Below are 6,407 nucleotides of genomic sequence, written 5' to 3' on the forward strand. Positions count from 1 at the left end.
GTATGACGCGCAGTTAGCTTATCTGTTTTCGGGCAGTTAGGAACGGTTCCTGAATACCTTATTCAAGAATGGGTTGCAGAATAGCTGGAATGTGTATATATATATATATATATACATACATACATATATACATAAACACTATTCTGATCATGGGATGAGAATAATATTCTGATCACAACCTGACCTGCCCCGCTAGTAGTACGTTGAACTTCCCTGTGAACTAGGTTGAACTTCCTCCAGCATTGCCCAAATGGGGCTTGCGATATACCGTTGGAAAGGTATCGACACCAGTATCATGACCCAACTTAATTTTTTGGCAAAATGCAAGCGGTTTAAGAGCAGTTTTGAAAACCGTTTTTCTTCACACAGAAAACGTGAATAGTATTTTCGATCGCATTTCTAAACCGTTTATCGAAATGAGGCATATAATATGGTGTTGGAAAGCTGCTGCCAAACCGCTCCTTCCACATGTTGAAAGTTTTTTCTAATTCCCTGTGGTTAAAGAGTAATTTGAGAAAATGTAAAATTTTGTAAACCGAACAGCTGAGTTCGTATTTTCGATGTCATTTCTAAACGGCTAATCCAATTGGGGCATATGATATGGCGTTGGAAAGCTTATGAAAATGTGCTACTTTTTCATCTTGAAAGTTTTTTTCTAATTTTAAATGGTTTAAGAGTAATTTAGAAAATGGTCCAAGTCCTACCGAGTTCATATTTTCGAGCTAATTTTTAACCGTGCGTTTGAATGCAGCAAATGATATGGCGTTGGAAAGCTTGAACAAATGTGAAACTTTTTGGTATGTATTGTTTCTCCCAATTCTTTACGGTTTTAAGTCAGTTTTGAAAATGGCGAAAACGTATTTTCGCTGTATTTTCTACAAACTTTAACGGAAAGGCGCAAATAATATACCGTTGAAAAGCTACGGAAAATGCAAAACTTTTTCATGTTGATGGTTTTCTCTGATTCTTATCCTTTTTCAAGCAATTGCGAAAATGGCGAGATCATTCGTTCTGCCTTTATCGCGAAACAGATTCTTCGAAAATGCACCGCGTGAAGAACCTGAACTTCTCGACGTGTGTACCTGAACTTCACTCTGCTTTTTCACGTGCTTTTTTTGCTCGTAGATCTCCATCCACTACTTGTAGCTCTCCATCCACTAATCGAAATTAAGCAAGTGATATACCGGTGGAAAGCTGATGTAAACATGCAACTTTCCCATGTTGATCGTTTTTTCGTACTCGCGATGATTTTAAAAGTTCTTCATCTTAAATTCATTCACTATAGTAGTCAAACTTCCTGTTGTTTTCACATTGAACTTCTGTGGCATATTTTCGTTTGTAATTTTCTTATCCATTTCGTCAGTGTTACACAAATGATATTCTTGTTGTACAAACCTCTCTCACAATATTTCTTTTAACTTTCTCCGACCGAGGACTTTAACTTACACAAATGATTTTCCTACCATTTTGAAATAAATTAGAAAATGATGAGATCATGATTTCTGCCTTCATCGCGAATGGAAATGCACCGTGTGAAGTAGTTGAACTTCTCAGGCATGTCTGTTTGAACTTCACTCTGTTTTTTATGTGCTGTTTTTTGCACTGCGTGAAGTAGTTGAACTTCTGGGGCAAGTCTGTCTGAACTTCACTCTGTTTCACTTTATTGTATTTTTTCATATATGAAATACACACCATGTAGTACGTGAACTTCCGGCTGTTATCACTTTGAACTTCTCTCTGGTTTGAGATAATTATTCTAAAACGCAAAAAATAACATTTTTATGTATTTTGGACATCTAAATACACGGTGAACCTCTCTCACAAGATTTTTTTTAACTTTTCCTCGCCGAGTACTTGAACTTCTAGCAACCATTTTTTTCGTTTATGAGTTGTTTTTAAAAGTGCAAAAAATGGCGTTGTGTTTTTTATTTTTTGAACAGGTAAATCCTAGGTTTTAATAAACTCCGAACTTGTCTGTTATTTCAATTTGAACTTCACCTTTTCATATTTTGAGTAAAGAATTGTATTCGATTTTTATACGGAAAAATCAAACATGGAAATACGAGGTGAACCTCTCTCGCAAGAAATTTTGAATTTCCCTGGACAGAGCACTTGAACTTCTTTCAACAAACCTTTTATGCTTTTATTTTTTCTATACTTTTTATTCTCACCTGAAATGCATTCCTTGCAGTAATTGAACTTCTCGATGTTTTCACTATGAACTTCTGTCACATTTTTTGTGTATACGTCGAATTACATGCAATTGAAGGTCGAACGTCATTTTTTTCCATTTTAAAACATGTAATTGAAGGTCGAACGTCCCGCAATATAAATTCCGAACCATGCACGCTGGTGCACGTGAACTTATTGCAACAAATCTGAGTTTTTTTATATACTTCAAACTTCTCTGTTATTTTGAATTGAACTTCTTAGTCTTATTCTTAGAAAAAATATGTTTTCAAATAAGCATCAAACATTTTTTTTTCAAAATTGAACCTCATACTTTTATTTTTCCTACGAATGGAAAGAATTTGAGTTTTTCGTAAACATCAAACTACTCCTTCTATTTTAATTTGAACTTCTTTAATTTTATTCTTTAGTAACGAAGAAAACCTGTTTTTTTATATAAATATTGAACTTCTTTTTTTATATAATTTGGACTTCTTGGTTTATTTGAAATACTTTCTTTTTCCATTTTTTGAACCGTAAAACAATGTTCTTTTTATAAAAAAATAAGCATCAAACTCATGTGTTATGTTAATTTGAATTTCTTGCTTTTCTTTAGATAATCTTTTTTCTGATTTTCTTATGAACATTGACCTGCTATGTATGTTAAATTTAAACTTCTTGGTTTAGTTTCAGAGACGGAAAAAATTGTAACCTGTTTTAACTTACAGGCTTTGGGGGTTTTGTAAACTTCTAGAGTTTTTTTTATCAAACTCTTTTTTTTAGTAAAATGCCTTTTGGCTTATTTTTTAACGCCAATGTTTCTTCTCTATTTTTTCCAACCTTCTATCACTTTGTATAAGTGAACTTCTTCAAAACATAATGTTTGAATTTCCTTGAGGTTTTCTCATCAACTATATGCACTCATTTTTGTGATATTAAAAATAGCTGGCACGCTAGGGAGGGTCGAATTTTGCTGACCATGAAGTAGATGAACCTTGTCCAACGTAATAGTTGGACTTCAGTTAACTCCAGATTTCCTCTCCAACAACATTACATGGGCACAATTAAAGTCACAACTTAATAAATGGATTCAGCTGGCATTCAAATCAGACTGAAGAATTAGTGTTGGGCTGCTGTCTGAAACAAGATGCGGTAAAGTCGCACGAATTACTCAGTACGTGCATCAGTGAGTTGATTAAAACAAGAATAGAGAGAGCTCTGTGCAGGTCACACTAGAATAAAGCAAATAATATATTAAGATAGAGATCCATCAGCCACAACCAAATGCAATCACGAGAAACAAATAACTACAGGGAATAGCACCATCACATTAGAACTTCTTCATGTTCGTTCATGAGCTGGAATTTTTCCTCACTCAAATTTTCTGTACAGTGAGGAGGCGGTGGAATTGTAGCATGCAAGGCAGTAGAGGGAGAGGAGCACCAGGAGCGCCGCGCTGTTGTCGTTGATGCTGCAGCGGCTAGCAGCTGTGAGATGATGATGTTGGTTATGCTGTGAAGCTACCAAGTACAACTCCCTCCGTTCACAAATTTAAGATGTTTTAGATATTTCAATATGGACTACATACGAACTGAAATGAGTGAACATACACACTAAAACATGACTGTATGCATCCGGTTCAGAAAAAGGTTAGAACATCTTATATTTGTAAACGGAGGGAGTAACACACAACACAAAATGAATACGGGGCTGCACCTGCGACATGCCTACAGAACCCAGGGTCCGCGAACTTCTCCACCCTTACAAAATCATCGTATAAAGAGTGGTAAACAAGATATCTTGGCCCTGTCAATGTCCAAGGAGCACCATTAGAGATACGAGAAATCGTAAGAATAAACAATACGAAATGCGCCCCTACCTTCTCCAAATATCAAGTTGGTGGATGGAATGCCAACATGTTGAACGAATGCTGCATAGTCTGATCCTCCATTGCCCAGTCATTGAATCTTCATGCAGGATATCAGAGACAATATATGTTAACTACAGTAAATAGCTAGGAACATTTTCAGAGTTGGAGCTGAAATTTAGAAATGAAGATTCAGACATGAAACCCTGAAGCTGCAGGCTTCATTTTACGCACAAAGGAACCCAGAGTTTGACAGCAATCAGTACTATATATCGCAATTGATAACAGTGTGCTAACTGTATAAGGAAGTCATTTTACAACTCAAGTTGGGAGAAGCATTGGATTTAACCCATGAATCATAAGCCGTCTGAGATGAATTGTCGGGGTCTTGAACCTTCATGAATTGAAAAAAGAGAATGTTTTGACTTTTTGACCATCTTGTTATTAATAAGAAAAATAGCATAAGCATGATATTGTCAGAGACAGGTGGTTCAAAGTTGACGCACCCACTGTAGAGTGTTGACCACTCAACAGCTACTCTTTTGTATGACCAAAACCAAATAACTGACTATCAGTTAGTACTCTTTCCAGTTTAATTGATTCCAGTAGTAGTTCATCAAGTTGGGGAGTTGTATATGGGAGTAAAACTGGACCGACTCTGAAACATCAATATTCAGATATGCAACCTGTTTTCTTCAACCCATTCAGTTGATCCTGTCTGCATAAACGTAAATTGTGATCACCATTGCAGCTGCTATTAAGTTGCCTACATATGTATAACAAACGAATGTGGTGCTGGAAGAGAGATCCACTTACCAATCCGTACTCTTCCGCATCCCAGCTACAGAAAATGATGGTCCTTCGAGGCCTCCATCCTTGCTCTTGCAGCAGAGAAAACCTTTGCGCTAACTAGATGGATGGGGAGTGAAGTTAACAACGTTTTCAGAAGCAGAGATGGTCATATTGTTCAAGACTTTCTGCTGATAAGTCAACTCCGTTATTCAGAAGGAGCGGTCAGGATTACTGTATTATGCCACGGTGCAGAGTTCAGAGCAAAGAACAGCCTACTGGATTGCTGAGAACATATATATGTTATAACACAAGAATCACCTCGATCATAGCTGTTGTTCCGCTGTTGGGGTCGGCGGCTCCGAACTTCTCTGTGCCTGTCTTGCGTGCACACACGTCTAAGAAAGTGTGTTCTTCTTTTAGCTTGGCTTCTCCTCACACCACATGTGGCTGTCATGTGCACGCAAGCACCAAGGATGAAGAAGTTCTAGGCAGAAGAGGAAGACGTCCATGGTGCGCCAGCGAGGCAGGATAGTGTCGGGGGATGGGGCATGGGCCCTTTGGGCGGTGTGCTTGGGGATTGGGGTAGATGTCGGCGCTTGTGTGCCAAGGGGTGGGGGTGCTGATGGTTGGACCCAGGCGCGGGGGCGGCGCGGCTGTCGGACCTAGGAGTGGGGCGAGTGCACTGCGGCGGCCAGACCCAGGTGCGGGGTTGGCACGGCAGCCGGACCCAGGAGTGGGGCGGCGCCGGGACCAAATCCAGGCGAGGGGGCTGTGCGAGGCCGGATCCAGGCGGGGGGCAGCTCCAGCATGGATAGAAGGCCGCCGACGGCAGCCGTAGCGGAGGGCAGAGCTGGGGAAGGTCGTGGTGGCCCCTCTGGGAAGGTCACGGCGGCGCCCCGAGAAGGCCGCAGCCCCTATCCGTGGCCAAGGGTGGAGCCTCTTGTCAGGTCCGGTGGGCGGCGGAGATCAGGCGGTGGAGGGCGGAGCGGCTGGGCGCCATGGGGCAAGGCGGCAGCACGGTGGGAGGAACGGAGGCGGTGCGCCGGGGGGCGGGGCGGCGGCTCGCTGGGAGGCCGGGTGCTGCGCGTCGTGGGGCGGGGCGGCGGTGGTGGCGCGATTTGGGAGGGAGGCGACGGTGGTGGCCTCATTCGGGGAGGGTAGCCGCCGATCGAGGGGGTGGTGGATTAGGGACGGAATCGAGGGGGTGCAGGTCTGGGAACGGATCGTGGCCGCACGGGTTCGGCTAGTTGGGAACATCTGATCGGACCTTATAGGCCTGACTGTGATCCAAATAACTATTCTAATCCCAGGATTAAAATAGTGGTGTCCTATATATGGTGAGTCTATTCTAACAACACCCCTTAAGACTTTATTCTAACAACACCTACGCTTATCCTATATACATAAGAAGTTCATCCCCACTAACCTATTTATCTAAACATGCAGGCTATCCACATCAGCAGCCTGCCATCTCAGCATTTTCGTTTCCGGCTTACATATGGGACCCACCAGAACACAGAACAGCACTTACCAGCAGTAGGACCGGCAACATACTCATCACATACATTTATCTCCCGGA

General features: G+C 41.3%; 1 long non-coding RNA gene across 5 annotated transcripts; it reads right to left on the reverse strand.

Moving 5' to 3' along the window:
- Window positions 1–3,402: 3,402 nt before the first annotated feature.
- On the reverse strand, window positions 3,403–6,051 carry LOC119330640. Of its 5 annotated transcripts, none has more exons than XR_005160184.1 (6): window positions 5,147–6,051; window positions 4,853–4,945; window positions 4,543–4,754; window positions 4,049–4,430; window positions 3,886–3,975; window positions 3,403–3,656 (listed from the first exon to the last, which is right to left on the reverse strand). It is a non-coding gene; the product is annotated as an uncharacterized LOC119330640 (long non-coding RNA). The 5 variants fall into 5 exon arrangements; XR_005160186.1 differs by having other exon boundaries at window positions 4,049–4,136; window positions 4,235–4,754; XR_005160183.1 differs by having other exon boundaries at window positions 3,403–3,640; window positions 4,049–4,754.
- Between the last annotated feature and the right edge of the window lie 356 nt (window positions 6,052–6,407).

Source organism: Triticum dicoccoides, chromosome 7A, assembly GCF_002162155.2.
Source record: "Triticum dicoccoides isolate Atlit2015 ecotype Zavitan chromosome 7A, WEW_v2.0, whole genome shotgun sequence".
Lineage (NCBI taxonomy): Eukaryota > Viridiplantae > Streptophyta > Magnoliopsida > Poales > Poaceae > Triticum > Triticum dicoccoides.